At 44.8% G+C, this 17,042-nt stretch overlaps 1 protein-coding gene across 1 annotated transcript in view; it reads right to left on the bottom strand.

Annotated features, from left to right (window-relative positions):
* Positions 1-16,187, bottom strand: part of LOC143766156 (gastrula zinc finger protein XlCGF66.1-like) — a 64,741-nt gene extending 48,554 nt beyond the window's left edge. The window contains exon 1 of the mRNA XM_077253622.1: positions 16,137-16,187. The gene's annotated coding sequence lies outside the window, so the exon portion shown is untranslated. The remainder of the gene's footprint in view (positions 1-16,136) is intronic.
* Between the last annotated feature and the right edge of the window lie 855 nt (positions 16,188-17,042).

Below are 17,042 nucleotides of genomic sequence, written 5' to 3'. Positions count from 1 at the left end.
TGGAAGAATGTTCTCTGGTCAGATGAGACAAAAGTAGAGCTTTTTGGGCAATGGCATCAAAATAGAGTTTACAGGAGAAAAAAAGAGGCATTCAAAGAAAAGAACACGGTCCCTACAGTCCAACATGGCGGCGGTTCCCTGATGTTTTGGGGTGGCTTTGCTGCCTCTGGCACTGGACTGCTTGACCGTGTGCATGGCATAATGAAGTCTGAAGACTACCAACAAATTTTGCAGCATAATGTAGGGCCCAGTGTGAGAAAGCTGGGTCTCCCTCAGAGGTCATGGGTCTTCCAGCAGGACAATGACCCAAAACACACTTCAAAAAGCACTAGAAAATGGTTTGAGAGAAAGCACTGGAGACTTCTAAGGTGGCCAGCAATGAGTCCAGATCTGAATCCCATAGAACACCTGTGGAGAGATCTAAAAATGGCAGTTTGGAGAAGGCACCCTTGAAATATCAGGGACCTGGAGCAGTTTTCCAAAGAAGAATGGTCTAAAATTCCAGCAGAGCATTGTAAGAAACTCATTGATGGTTACCGAAAGCGGTTGTTCGCAGTTATTTTGGCTAAAGGTTTTGCAACCAAGTATTAGGCCGAGGGTGCCAATACTTTTGTCTGGCCCATTTTTGGAGTTTTGTGTGAAATGATCAATGTTTTGCTTTTTGCTTCATTCTCTTTTGTGTTTTTTTCATTTAAGACAAATTACCGTATATACTCGAGTATAAGCCGAGATTTTCAGCCCAAATTTTTGGGCTGAAAGTGCCCCCTCGGCTTATACTCGAGTCATGATCGGTGGTGGGGTCGGCGGGTGAGCACTGTCATATACTTACCTGCTTCCGGGGCTCCTGGCGCCCCCCCTGCACGTCCCACTGTCTCCGGGTGCCGCAGCCTCTTCCCCTGAGCGGTCACGTGGGACCGCTCATTAGAGAAATGAATAGGCTGCTCCACCTCCCATAGGGGCGGAGCCGCCTATTCATTTCTCTAATGAAGCGGTGCCGGTGACCGCTGATAGAGGAAGAGGCTGCGGCACCGAAGACCAGCTGTCCGGGGGAAGGAGCGGGACGCCGGGAGCAGGTAAGTATGACATATTCACCTGTCCTCGTTCCACACGCCGGGCGCCGAGCCATCTTCCCGGTGTCTCTCCGCACTGACTGTGCAGGCAGAGGGCGCGATGACGCATATAGTGTGCGCGCCGCCCTCTGCCTGATCAGTCAGTGCGGAGAGACGCCGGGAAGATGGCGCCGAGGAGCTGTAAGCAAGACAGGTGAGTATGTGTTTTTTTGTTTTTTTTTTATTGCAGCAGCAGCAGCACAGATTTATGTGGAGTATCTATGAGGCAATGGTGCAGAGCACTATATGGCAGAGCTATGGGGCAACGGTGCAGAGCACTATATGGCAGAGCTATGGGGCAACGGTGCAGAGCACTATATGGCACAGCTATGGGGCAACGGTGCAGAGCACTACATGTCACAGCTATGGGGCAACGGTGCAGAGCACTATATGGCAGAGCTATGGGGCAACGGTGCAGAGCACTATATGTCACAGCTATGGGGCAACGGTGCAGAGCACTATATGGCATAGCTATGGGGCAACGGTGCAGAGCACTGTATGGCACAGCTATGGGGCAATGGTGCAGAGCACTATATATATGGCACAGCTATGGGGCAACGGTGCAGAGCACTATATATATGGCACAGCTATGGGGCAACGGTGCAGAGCACTATATATGGCACAGCTGTGGGGCAACGGTGCAGAGCACTATATATATGGCACAGCTATGGGGCAACGGTGCAGAGCACTATATGGCACAGCTATGGGGCAATGGTGCAGAGCATTATATATATGGCACAGCTATCTATGGGGCAAAGGTGCAGAGCATTATATATATGGCACAGCTATCTATGGGGCAACGGTGCAGAGCATTGTATATATGGCACAGCTTTATGTGGAGTATCTATGGGGCAACGGTGCAGAGCATTGTATATATGGCACAGCTTTATGTGGAGTATCTATGGGGCCATAATGAACGGTGCAGAGCATTATATATGGCACAGCTTTATGTGGAGCATCTATGGGGCCATAATGAATGGTATGGAGTATCTATTTTTAATTTTGAAATTCACCGGTAGCTGCTGCATTTTCTACCCTAGGCTTATACTCGAGTCAATAAGTTTTCCCAGTTTTTTGTGGCAAAATTAGGGGGGTCGGCTTATACTCGGGTCGGCTTATACTCGAGTATATACGGTAAATGATGATAATAATAACAAAGAATTTGTGTTTGCAATCATTTTCAGGAAGAAACTGAGTATTATCTGACAGAATTGCAGGGTTGTGAATACTTTGGCCATGACTGTATATGGGGCGTATTTTGTATGGGGCCCATCCTGAACTGTATGAAGCATTATATGGGTCTCCTGATTCAATATGGATATTCAAAAACACTTAACCTACTGATGTCTCAATCAATTTAACTTTTATTGGTATCTTTTTATTTTTGAAATTTACCGGTAGCTGCTGCATTTCCCACCCTAGGCTTATACCTGAGTCATTAAGTTTTCTCAGTTTTTGTGGCAAAATTAGGGGTCTCGGCTTATACTCAGGTGGGCTTATACTCAAGTATATATGGTAGATGTGACATACAATGGGAATATTGACAGAACGTTAATGGAACTCATCAGGCCCGGATTGATAATCTGCCCATCCCGGAATTTTTCCGCTTGATCGAAATGTAGGGGCGTGACTAATAGGCTGTGAACCAGACACTATGCAGTACCCTTGTCTGAACAATGCCCTATACAGGCCTTTATTGTGCACTTGTATACTGGGCAGTCACCCCCTCCAGGAATGGGTAGGTGGAGAGCGACTGTTGATCTGGTATTTTGCACCTGTGTTGCTAACATCTTGCTTTATGGGCTGGCAGCACCCTGTAGTGAATTTGTTCCAAGATCTAGACAGGTAAGTGTTGCTGCCTTTTTTTCTGCTGTTTATATCGAATTTTTGGAGACTTTGAGTCTTTAGTGGCTTTGCTATTTAATTCTCTGCTGCGAGACCATCAGGGCACAGAGAACTGACACTCAAATCAGGCTCGCAGCAGAGCTGAAAGGGAACCTGTCACCCCGTTTCTTCAATATGAGGTAAAAATAGTGTTCAATAGGGCCTGAGCTGTGCTGGACAATAGTGTCTTTATTATCCCGATTCCCCACCTTTGCTGCCAAAATACCTTAGTAAAGTCGCCGTTTTTGGCTGTCAATCATGCAGGTCTGGTCAAAAGGGCGTGGTGAAATGGCTGTTTCTACCCCACCTCTTGCTTATCTTCCCGGCGTTGGCGTAGTGTTTTGCGCATGCGCAACAGCCGAATGCACTGCGCAACGGCAAAAAAAGTGCGCGATCTGTGTTATTCAGAGATTTATCGGTGGGGGCGGCCATCTTCCTGAGGCCGCGCGTGCGCAGATGGAGTGCTCTGCTTCCCAAGATGCGAACTCGGCTTCAGGAAAATGGCCGCCGCGATCTCCATCTGCGCGCGCGCGGCATCCCGTGGCCATTTTCCTGAAGCCCCGGGAAGCAGAGCACTCCATCTGCGCACGCGCGGCCTCAGGGAGATGCATCGCTTGAAAAAGACATACTGTTTGACAAGTGTGACCAACTTTTTACTATAGATGCTGCTTATGCAGCATCAATAGTAAAAAATATCATGTTAAAAATAATAAAAAAATTAAAAAAATGGTTATACTCACCTTCTGCAGACAGCCGATCTCCTCAGCGGCGTCCGTTCCTATAGATGGTGTGGTGCAGGACCTTCGATGACGTCGCGGTCACGTGACCGCGACGTCATCGCAGGTCCTTCACCACACCATCTATAGGAACGGAAGCGGCAGCATGCACCTGAGAGGCGGGAAGACTGCGGGGGCCATCGAAGGTGAGTATATGACTATTTTTTATTTTAATTCTTTTTTTTTTTACGAATTATATGGTGCCCAGTCCGTGGAGGAGAGTCTCCTCTCCTCCACCCTGGGTACCAACCGCACATAATCTGCTTACTTCCCGCATGGTGTGCACAGCCCCGTGCGGGAAGTAAGCAGATCAATGCATTCCTAAGTGTGTGGAATACCCGCAATTCCGCAAATTTAATGAACATGTTGCTTTTTTTCCCACAATGCGATTTTTTCGCGGAAAAAAATGCAACATTTGCACAAGAAATGCGGAATACACTGTAAATAATAGGAGGCATATGTAAGCGTTTTTTTCGCGTTTTTATAGCGAAAAAACGCAAAAAATACTGAACGTGTGCACATGGCCTCAAAGTTTGCTCAATTTTTCGGACTGACTGTCCTTCATTTCTTAAAGTAATGATAGCCACTCGGTTTTCTTTACTTAGCTGGTTTTTTCTTGCCATAATACAAATTCTTACAGTCTATTCAGTAGGAATATCAGCTGTGTATCCACCAGACTTCTGCACAACGCAACTGATGGTCCCAACACCATTTGTAAGGCAAGAAATCCCACTTATTAAACCTGACAGGGCACACCTTTGAAGTGAAAACCATTTCCGGTGACTACCTCTTGAATCTCACAAAGAGAATGCCAAGAGTGTGCAAAGCAGTCATCAAAGCAAAAGTTGGCTACTTTGAAGAACCTAGAATATAAGACATATAAGTCTACTTCTAAAGCAGATAGATGAAGCTGCAACCCATAATGAGGTCCTGGTTATGGAGGACTTTAACTACCTGGATATTAACTGGGAAACAGAAACCTGTGAAACCCATAAAGGCAACAGGTTTCTGCTAATAACCAAGAAAAATTATCTATTACAATTGGTGCAGAATCCAACCAGAGGAGCAGCACTTTTAGACTTAATACTATCTAATAGACCTGACAGAATAACAAATCTGCAGGTCGTCGGGCATCTAGGAAATAGCGACCACAATATTGTACAGTTTCACCTGTCTTTCACTAGAGGGACTTGTCAGGGAGTCACAAAAACACTGAACTTTAGGAAGGCAAAGTTTGACCAGCTTAGAGATGCCCTTAATCTGGTAGACTGGGACAATATCCTCAGAAATAAGAATACAGATAATAAATGGAAAATGTTTAAGAACATCCTAAATAGGCACTGTAAGCGGTTTATACCTTGTGGGAATAAAAGGACTAGAAATAGGAAAAACCCAATGTGGCTAAACAAAGAAGTAAGACAGGCAATTAACAGTAAAAAGAAAGCATTTGCACTACTAAAGCAGGATGGCACCATTGAAGCTCTAAAAAACTATAGGGAGAAAAATACTTTATCTAAAAAACTAATTAAAGCTGCCAAAAAAGGAAACAGAGAAGCACATTGCTAAGGAGAGTAAAACTAATCCCAAACTGTTCTTCAACTATATCAATAGTAAAAGAATAAAAACTGAAAATGTAGGCCACTTAAAAAATAGTGAGGAAAGAATGGTTGTAGATGACGAGGAAAAAGCTAATATATTAAACACCTTCTTCTCCACGGTATTCACGGTGGAAAATGAAATGCTAGGTGAAATCCCAAGAAACAATGAAAACCCTATATTAAGGGTCACCAATCTAACCCAAGAAGAGGTGCGAAACCGGCTAAATAAGATTAAAATAGATAAATCTCCGCGTCCGGATGGCATACACCCACGAGTACTAAGAGAACTAAGTAATGTAATAGATAAACCATTATTTCTTATTTTTAGGGACTCTATAGCGACGGGGTCTGTTCCGCAGGACTGGCGCATAGCAAATGTGGTACCAATATTCAAAAAGGGCTCTAAAAGTGAACCTGGAAATTATAGGCCAGTAAGTCTAACCTCTACTGTTGGTAAAATATTTGAAGGGTTTCTGAAGGATGTTATTCTGGATTATCTCAATGAGAATTAGGGTACTGTCACACAGTGGCACTTTGATCGCTCCGACGGCACGATCCGTGACGTTGCAGCGTCACTTGATTATCGCTCCAGTGTCGTAGACTGCGGTCACACGCACGGCGCTGGAGCGATAATTTCATGACGTAGTTGCGATGTAGAAGTCATACGGGACATTGGGAATATCGTGCACACCTTTGTTACACGCTGCGATCATGCCGCCACAGCGGGACACTTGACGACGAAATAAAGTTTCAAACGATCTGCTACGACGTACGATTCTCAGTGGGGTCCCTGATCACAGTAGCGTGTCAGACACAGCGATATCGTAACTATATCGCTGGAACGTCACGGATCATGCCGTTGTAGCGAACAAAGTGCCACTGTGTGACAGTACCCTAACTGTTTAACTCCATATCAGCATGGGTTTATGAGAAATCGCTCCTGTCAAACCAATCTAATCAGTTTTTATGAAGAGGTAAGCTATAGGCTGGACCACGGTGAATCACTGGACGTGGTATATCTCGATTTTTCCAAAGCATTTGATACCGTGCCGCACAAGAGGTTGGTACACAAAATGAGAATGCTGGGTCTGAGGGAAAATGTGTGTAAATGGGTTAGTAACTGGCTTAGTGATAGAAAGCAGAGGGTGGTTATAAATGGTATAGTCTCTAACTGGGTCGCTGTGATCAGTGGGGTACCGCAGGGGTCGGTATTGGGACCTGTTCTCTTCAACATATTCATTAATGATCTGGTAGAAGGTTTACACAGTAAAATATTGATATTTGCAGATGATACAAAACTATGTAAAGCAGTTAATACAAGAGAAGATAGTATTCTGCTACAGATGGATCTGGATAAGTTGGAAACTTGGGCTGAAAGGTGGCAGATGAGGTTTAACAATGATAAATGTAAGGTTATACACATGGGAAGAAGGAATCAATATCACCATTACACACTGAACGGGAAACCACTGGGTAAATCTGACAGGGAGAAGGACTTGGGGATCCTAGTTAATGATAAACTTACCTGGAGCAGCCAGTGCCAGGCAGCAGCTGCCAAGGCAAACAGGATCATGGGGTGCATTAAAAGAGGTCTGGATACACATGATGAGAGCATTATACTGCCTCTGTACAAATCCCTAGTTAGACCGCACATGGAGCACTGTGTCCAGTTTTGGGCACCGGTGCTCAGGAAGGATATAATGGAACTAGAGAGAGTACAAAGGAGGGCAACAAAATTAATAAAGGGGATGGGAGAACTACAATACCCAGATAGATTAGAGAAATTAGGATTATTTAGTCTAGAAAAAAGACGACTGAGGGGCGATCTAATAACCATGTATAAGTATATAAGGGGACAATACAAATATCTCGCTGAGGATCTGTTTATACCAAGGAAGGTGACGGGCACAAGGGGGCATTCTTTGCGTCTGGAGGAGAGAAAGTTTTTCCACCAACATAGAAGAGGATTCTTTACTGTTAGGGCAGTGAGAATCTGGAATTGCTTGCCTGAGGAGGTGGTGATGGCGAACTCAGTCGAGGGGTTCAAGAGAGGCCTGGATGTCTTCCTGGAGCAGAACAATATTGTATCATACAATTATTAGGTTCTGTAGAAGATCGTAGATCTGGGGATTTATCATGATGGAATATAGGCTGAACTGGATGGACAAATGTCTTTTTTCGGCCTTACTAACTATGTTACTATGTTACTATTTTTAGTTGTTTCACACTTTTTTGTTAAGTATATAATTCCACATGTGTTAATTCATAGTTTTGATGCCTTCAGTGTGAATGTACAATTTTCATAGTCATGAAAATACAGAAAAATCTTTAAATGAGAAGGTGTGTCCAAACCTTTGGTCTGTACTGTATATATATGCCACGAAGAATTGAGGCAGTTCTGAAGGCAAAAGGGGGTCCAACCCGTTACTAGCATGGTGTACCTAATAAAGTGGTCGGTGAGTGTATATATACATATATATATTACACTAACCGGCCACTTTATTAGGTACACCATGCTAGTAACGGGTTGGACCCCCTTTTGCCTTCAGAACTGCCTCAATTCTTCGTGGCATAGATTCAACAAGGTGCTGGAAGCATTCCTCAGAGATTTTGGTCCATATTGACATGATGGCATCACACAGTTGCCGCAGATTTTTCGGCTGCACATCCCAAAGATGCTCCATACAAGGCAGGATGGATCCATGCTTTCATGTTGTTTACGCCAAATTCTGACCCTACCATCCGAATGTCGCAGCAGAAATCGAGACTCATCAGACCAAGCAACGTTTTTCCAATCTTCTACTGTCCAATTTCGATGAGCTTGTACAAATTGTAGCCTCAGTTTCCTGTTCTTAGCTGAAAGGAGTGGTACCCGGTGTGGTCTTCTGCTGCTGTAGCCCATCTGCCTCAAAGTTCGACGCACTGTGCGTTCAGAGATGCTCTTAGGCCTACCTTGGTTGTAACGGGTGGCGATTTGAGTCACTGTTGCCTTTCTATCAGCTCGAACCAGTCTGCCCATTCTCCTCTGACCTCTGGCATCAACAAGGCATTTCCGCCCACAGAACTGCCGCTCACTGGATTTTTTTTCTTTTTCGGACCATTCTCTGTAAACCCTAGAGATGGTTGTGCGTGAAAATCCCAGTAGATCAGCAGTTTCTGAAATACTCAGACCAGCCCTTCTGGCACCAACAACCATGCCACGTTCAAAGGCACTCAAATCACCTTTCTTCCCCATACTGATGCTCGGTTTGAACTGCAGGAGATTGTCTTGACCATGTCTACATGCCTAAATGCACTGAGTTGCCGCCATGTGATTGGCTGATTAGAAATTAAGTGTTAACAAGAAGTTGGACAGGTGTACCTAATAAAGTGGCCGGTGAGTGTATATATATATATATATATATATATATATATATATATACTAGATGGTGGCCCGATTCTAACGTATCGGGTATTCTAGAATATGCATGTCCACGCAGTATATTGCCCAGTGACGTAGTATATTGCCCAGCCCACGTAGTATATTGCCCAGTGACGTAGTATATTGCCCAGTGACGTAGTATATTGCACCAGCCCACGTAGTATATTGCCCAGCCCACGTAGTATATTGCCCAGCCCACGTAGTACAGTGGTGTTCAAAAGTCCTGCATAGGCATGAAGAAAACTATATGTTTCATACTTCTGCATCTCTACAGTGAAACTGGTGGAACATATGGAACATATATGTTTTTGTAATCCCTCATTGTATGCCATACTCATTTTTGAATGTCCCAAGTGTATAAATTGTTATGGTATGCGCATTTTTGATAATTTTTTTTACAGCATAACCATACCTACACCAGTACAGTGTGTAGAATGGTGAACAGGTTTCTAAGTTCATTAACTTCCAATGCAAGTTCACACAGACTTAAATTTTACTTTTTAAGATTTATTATTTTTTATTTCAGAGTCCTGAAAAGGGCCTTTTGAGTGCATCTTTAGCTTCTAATACTTTATTGGCCAGCCTTTGCTCTTGAGCACCAGCTTGCATCTCTGTGGCTTTGAGTGAACAAGCTTCTGCAGATGTTCACGAGTGATGATGTGGTTCCAGGCCTGTATCAGAGCCTCAATCACCTCACTCACACAGCTCAAACACTCTGGCTTGTACTCTTCATGTGGGAACCTTCTCACATAAGACTTGCCATCATTTCCTAAAATGCAAAAAGTGCTTTCATCACTAAATAGCACTTTTTCCCACTCCTCCTTCCTCCATTTTAAATATTTCAATGCCCACAGTTTTCGCCTTTGTCTTTGTATGGCTGTCATCAATGGCTTCTTTCGGGCCTTGCACCTCTCAATCCTGCTTCCAAACATCTCTTCCTAACAGTTGATGTTCCTACCTCAATATTGCACTTTTCTTGCCATTCTCGCAGAGGCTGAGGAGAGGTGAGCTTTCGATTGGCAAGGGATGTTCTTATCAGTACTCTATCCTCCCTTTTAGTTGACTTTCTGGGCCGACCAAATCTGGGCCTGTCCTGGGTAATTCCAAGCTGCTTATGTTTCTGCAAAATTCTTACGACTGTACTCTGATTACAGCCGACCTTCCTTGCGATCTGGGGGCCAGTATAACCCTCTTCATGTAGCACCACAACTCGCACACGATCCTCCGCTGACAAAAATCTGAAGGCTCCCATCATAAAACTCTACAGTATGATTCACTAGATAGACCAACAGATAAAACAAACAAACAAAGCAGCAGATGGGATGTAATGTGATTGGCTGCCATATCCAGGTTATGATTGGTCACAAGAACCTCATCTGTGATTGGCTAATTTTGGATCTGAAGCTGTACAATATTTAGTTGTGCTTTCAATTCCCATATTGTTGCAATAATTTCATGCAAAACTGCTTCAAAAGCTAAAAATATTACAGGGAGAGAATGCAAAATTGTATTCTGAACAAAACCATATATAATATGTCATATTAGCATCGAAGATATTCAACAGAAAACGTTTAAAACTTGAAAAATCAATTTATCCTATACCTATGCAGGACTTTTGAACACCACTGTATATTGCCCAGCCCACGTAGTATATTGCCCAGTGACGTAGTATATTGCCCAGTGACGTAGTATATTGCACCAGCCCACGTAGTATATTGCCCAGTGACGTAGTATATTGCCCAGTGACGTATTATATTGCCCAGTTACATAGTATACAGCACAGAGCCACGTAGTATATTGCACAGCGATGTAAAATATTACCCAGCCACGCAGTATATTGGTCAGTGACGTAGTATATTGCCCAGTGACGTAGTATATTGCCCAGCCCATGTAGTATATTGCCCAGTGACATAGTATATTGCCCAGCCACGTAGTATATTGCCCAGTTACATAGTATACAGCACAGAGCCCCGTAGTATATTGCCCAGCCATGTAGTATATTGGCTAGTCAAGTAGTATATTGCCCAACTACGTAGTATATTGATTGGCCAGTCACGTAGTATATTGCCCAGCTACGTAGTATATTGCCCAGCCACGTATGTGACAGGTTAAAAAATAAACATAATCACCTTGCGATGGTACCCTTGTAGTTCTGTTGCCTGCTTCTTGCGCAGGACCTGTGATGACGTCGCGGTCACATGACCGTGTCGCGGTCTCATGACCGTGACGTCATGGCAGGTCCTTTTCGCAGACCATCCTTCCACCGGAACCTGCCTGGAACTTCGCGAGGAGCGGGAAAGGTGAGTATATAATGATTTTTTATTTTTTTAAATTATTTTTACTATTAGATGTTTTTACAATTGACGCTCCATAGGCAGCATCAATAGTAAAAACTTGGTCACACAGGGTTAATAGCGGCGGTAACGGTGTGAGTTACCCGCGGCATTAACCCTGTGTGAGCGCTGACTGGAGGGGAGTATGGAGCGGGCGCCGGGCAGTGACTGCAGGGGAGTAGGGAAGTTACTAATCGGACTGTAGCCGTCGCTGATTGGTCGCGGCAGCCATGACAGGCAGCTGGCGAGACCAATCAGCAACTTGGATTCCATGACAGACAGAGGCCGCGACCAATGAATATCCGTGACAGAAAGACAAAAAGAAGGACAGACAGACGGAAGTACCCCTTGGACAATTATATATATGTATATATGTATATATACACTGCACAGTACCACTTCTCCTGTCCTATATATATACACTGCACAGTACCACTCCTCCTGTCCTGTATATATACACTGCACAGTACCACTCCTCCTGTCCTGTATATATACACTGCACAGTACCACTCCTCCTGTCCTGTATATATACACTGCACAGTACCACTCCTCCTGTCCTGTATATATACACTGCACAGTACCACTCCTCCTGTCCTGTGTATATATACACTGCACAGTACCACTCCTCCTGTCCTGTGTATATATACACTGCACAGTACCACTCCTCCTGTCCTGTATACAGTGGGGCAAAAAAGTATTTAGTCAGTCAGCAATAGTGCAAGTTCCACCACTTAAAAAGATGAGAGGCGTCTGTAATTTACATCATAGGTAGACCTCAACTATGGGAGACAAACTGAGAAAAAAAAATCCAGAAAATCACATTGTCTGTTTTTTTATCATTTTATTTGCATATTATGGTGGAAAATAAGTATTTGGTCAGAAACAAAATTTCATCTCAATACTTTGTAATATATCCTTTGTTGGCAATGACAGAGGTCAAACGTTTACTGTAAGTCTTCACAAGGCTGCCACACACTGTTGTTGGTATGTTGGCCCATTCCTCCATGCAGATCTCCTCTAGAGCAGTGATGTTTTTGGCTTTTCGCTTGGCAACACGGACTTTCAACTCCCTCCAAAGGTTTTCTATAGGGTTGAGATCTGGAGACTGGCTAGGCCACTCCAGGACCTTGAAATGCTTCTTACGAAGCCCCTCCTTCGTTGCCCTGGCGGTGTGCTTTGGATCATTGTCATGTTGAAAGACCCAGCCACGTTTCACCTTCAATGCCCTTGCTGATGGAAGGAGGTTTGCACTCAAAATCTCACGATACATGGCCCCATTCATTCTTTCATGTACCCGGATCAGTCGTCCTGGCCCCTTTGCAGAGAAACAGCCCCAAAGCATGATGTTTCCACCACCATGCTTTACAGTAGGTATGGTGTTGGATGGATGCAACTCAGTATTCTTTTTCCTCCAAACACGACAAGTTGTGTTTCTACCAAACAGTTCCAGTTTGGTTTCATCAGACCATAGGACATTCTCCCAAAACTCCTCTGGATCATCCAAATGCTCTCTAGCAAACTTCAGACGGGCCCGGACATGTACTGGCTTAAGCAGTGGGACACGTCTGGCACTTCAGGATCTGAGTCCATGGTGGCGTAGTGTGTTACTTATGGTAGGCCTTGTTACATTGGTCCCAGCTCTCTGCAGTTCATTCCCTAGGTCCCCCCGCATGGTTCTGGGATTTTTGCTCACCGTTCTTGTGATCATTCTGACCCCACGGGGTGGGATTTTGCGTGGAGCCCCGATCGAGGGAGATTATCAGTGGTCTTGAATGTCTTCCATTTTCTAATTATTGCTCCCACTGTTGATTTCTTCACTCCAAGCTGGTTGGCTATTGCAGATTCAGTCTTCCCAGCCTGGTGCAGGGCTACAATTTTGTTTCTGGTGTCCTTTGACAGCTCTTTGGTCTTCACCATAGTGGAGTTTGGAGTCAGACTGTTTGAGGGTGTGCACAGGTGTCTTTTTATACTGATAACAAGTTTAAACAGGTGCCATTACTACAGGTAATGAGTGGAGGAAAGAGGAGACTCTTAAAGAAGAAGTTACAGGTCTGTGAGAGCCAGAAATCTTGATTTTTTTCTGACCAAATACTTATTTTCCACCATAATATGCAAATAAAATGATAAAAAAACAGAAAATGTGATTTTCTGGATTTTTTTTCTCAGTTTGTCTCCCATAGTTGAGGTCTACCTATGATGTAAATTACAGACGCCTCTCATCTTTTTAAGTGGTGGAACTTGCACTATTGCTGACTGACTAAATACTTTTTTGCCCCACTGTATATACACTGCACAGTACCACTTCTCCTGTCCTGTATATATACACTGCACAGTACCACTCCTCTTGTGCTGTATATACACTGCACAGTACCACTCCTCCTGTCCTGTATATACACTGCACAGTACCACTCCTCCTGTCCTGTATATATACACTGCACAGTACCACTCCTCCTGTCCTGTATATATACACTGCACAGTACCACTCCTCATGTCCTGTATATATACACTGCACAGTACCGCTCCTCCTGTCCTGTATATATACACTGCACAGTACCGCTCCTCCTGTCCTGTATATATACACTGCACAGTACCGCTCCTCCTGTCCTGTATATATACACTGCACAGTACCGCTCCTCCTGTCCTGTATATATACACTGCACAGTACCACTCCTCCTGTCCTGTATATATACACTGCACAGTACCACTCCTCCTGTATATATACACTGCACAGTACCACTCCTCCTGTCCTGTATATATACACTGCACAGTACCACTCCTCCTGTCCTGTATATATACACTGCACAGTACCACTCCTCCTGTCCTGTATATATACACTGCACAGTACCACTCCTCCTGTCCTGTATATATACACTGCACAGTACCACTCCTCCTGTCCTGTATATATACACTGCACAGTACCGCTCCTCCTGTCCTGTATATATACACTGCACAGTACCACTCCTCCTGTCCTGTATATATATATATATATACACTGCACAGTACCACTCCTCCTGTCCTGTATATATACACTGCACAGTACCACTCCTCCTGTCCTGTATATATACACTGCACAGTACCACTTCTCCTGTCCTGTATATATACACTGCACAGTACCACTCCTCCTGTATATATACACTGCACAGTACCACTCCTCCTGTCCTGTATATATACACTGCACAGTACCACTCCTCCTGTCCTGTATATATACACTGCACAGTACCACTCCTCCTGTATATATACACTGCACAGTACCAATCCTCCTGTCCTGTATATATACACTGCACAGTACCACTCCTCCTGTCCTGTATATATACACTGCACAGTACCACTCCTCCTGTCCTGTATATATACACTGCACAGTACCACTTCTCCTGTCCTGTATATATACACTGCACAGTACCACTCCTCCTGTATATATACACTGCACAGTACCACTCCTCCTGTCCTGTATATATACACTGCACAGTACCACTCCTCCTGTCCTGTATATATACACTGCACAGTACCGCTCCTCCTGTCCTGTATATATACACTGCACAGTACCACTCCTCCTGTCCTGTATATATACACTGCACAGTACCACTCCTCCTGTATATATACACTGCACAGTACCACTCCTCCTGTCCTGTATATATACACTGCACAGTACCACTCCTCCTGTCCTGTATATATACACTGCACAGTACCACTCCTCCTGTCCTGTATATATACACTGCACAGTACCACTCCTCCTGTCCTGTATATATACACTGCACAGTACCGCTCCTCCTGTCCTGTATATATACACTGCACAGTACCACTCCTCCTGTCCTGTATATATACCCTGCACATTACCACTCCTCCTGTCCTATATATATATATATATACACTGCACAGTACCACCTCTCCTGTCCTGTATATATACACTGCACAGTACCACCTCTCCTGTCCTGTATATATACACTGCACAGTACCACTCCTCCTGTCCTGTATATATACACTGCACAGTACCACTCCTCCTGTCCTGTATATATACACTGCACAGTACCACTCCTCCTGTCCTGTATATATACACTGCACAGTACCGCTCCTCCTGTCCTGTATATATACACTGCACAGTACCACTCCTCCTGTCCTGTATATATACCCTGCACATTACCACTCCTCCTGTCCTATATATATATATACACTGCACAGTACCACCTCTCCTGTCCTGTATATATACACTGCACAGTACCACTCCTCCTGTCCTGTATATATATATATACACTGCACAGTACCACTCCTCCTGTCCTGTATATATACACTGCACAGTACCACTCCTCCTGTCCTGTATATATACACTGCACAGTACCACTCCTCCTGTCCTGTATATATACACTGCACACTACCGCTCCTCCTGTCCTATTCTGTTCTCAGAGAGGCGACATTGGACTTTAGGAAGGTCAATATTGTTTTATTATTTTCAATATTTCTATGGGAAAATAAAAAAAAATTGGAAAAATCATTTAAAGCAATTATGCAAGCTTAGTAATCCCCTCTCCCGAGAACTTTCCAAGCGCTGGGGTCCAACCGCTAGAACCCCCATGATCCCGAGAGCTGGAGCTCTAAAGAGCAACATGTAAATAAGCTGTGGTCGATCATGCACACTGCTGCGCCATTCACATGTGGCTCTTCAAATAATGCCTTTCAAAGGATTGTAGAAGGGCACGACAAAGTATAGCAAAATCCACTGACTGGGTGTGGGGGGAGCGTTATAGAACGCGGGCTGGTGGGGTTTGTGTGGCAGGGCTGCTTTTTATATCCCTGGAGCTCATTATAGTCAGTGAGGACAGCCAGACTCAGCTGGTGTGTGTCTAATAAGGAGTCTGCCCCAGCTGTTTCCTGTTCCTGCACTCACCACAATCTGTCCCTCTCATCTTTTATAGTTGGCAGATATCTATATACACATGGCAGAGCTGGGGGCACTATCTCCGGGAATGGAGGGGTTACTGCCCCCTGCCCCCGCCCAGTAATGGGGAATCTCCAGCACCTACCTCCACCTGCAGAGCCGCACACCACATATATGGCTGTTCTGTGCGCACAGGACCTGTGATGAGGTCACAGGATGGGAGGAGTCAGGGGTCACATGATCAGGGCCCTCAGTGTATGCAGGACTCTGCTGTGCTGGTTGTCATGGTGCTGGATGAGGGGAAGTTTCTGTGTGGGGTCAGGAGGGGTTTACAGGGTGGATGTAGCAGAGCCGTGTGTACGAGGTGTACGGAGCGGAGCCGTGTGTGTACGAGGTGTACGGAGCGGAGCCGTGTGTGTACGAGGTGTACGGAGCGGAGCCGTGTGTGTACGAGGTGTACGGAGCAGAGCCGTGTGTATGATATGTACAGAGTGGAACTGGAGCCGTGTGTGTACGGAGTGGAGAAGTGTGTGGGTACAACTTATGCGGAGCGGAGCCGTGTATACGACATGTACAGGGTGGTGCCATTTGTGTACCAAGTGGAGCCGTGTGTGTATGATGTGTACTGTGAGAAATTGAGCACACTGTTCTACATAGTCAGTCATGAAATGAGCCATTTCTTAATGATTTTGACTTCAATTCTGACAATGACAATTTTTAGTTGCTGTTGTTTCTATGATATCAGAGTTTTCCTCTTAGAGCTCACACTCATCAGCATAAATAAAATAGGTCCGATGCTGTTCCTGAAAAGTAGGACGAGTGTCATTCGAGTACAATGTGGTTTTCCTCACCTACCATCCATCTGACATCCGGTGACCTTACGTCAGCACTAGACACTGCCGGGGCGTTCTCACGCTCATGTCTCAATGTGTTCTGGCTGGCTTGCTGAGTGCTCACGTCAAGCCACCGCTCTACAAACCACCCAGATGTAGCAGAGCTGGAGCTCTTCATGGGACACCATCAAGCCGGTTTCACACTTCCTGATATTTCC

The sequence above is a fragment of the Ranitomeya variabilis genome, chromosome 4 (assembly GCF_051348905.1).
Source record: "Ranitomeya variabilis isolate aRanVar5 chromosome 4, aRanVar5.hap1, whole genome shotgun sequence".
In the NCBI taxonomy this organism is placed as follows: domain Eukaryota; kingdom Metazoa; phylum Chordata; class Amphibia; order Anura; family Dendrobatidae; genus Ranitomeya; species Ranitomeya variabilis.
This window is presented reverse-complemented; position numbering and strand designations above follow the sequence as displayed.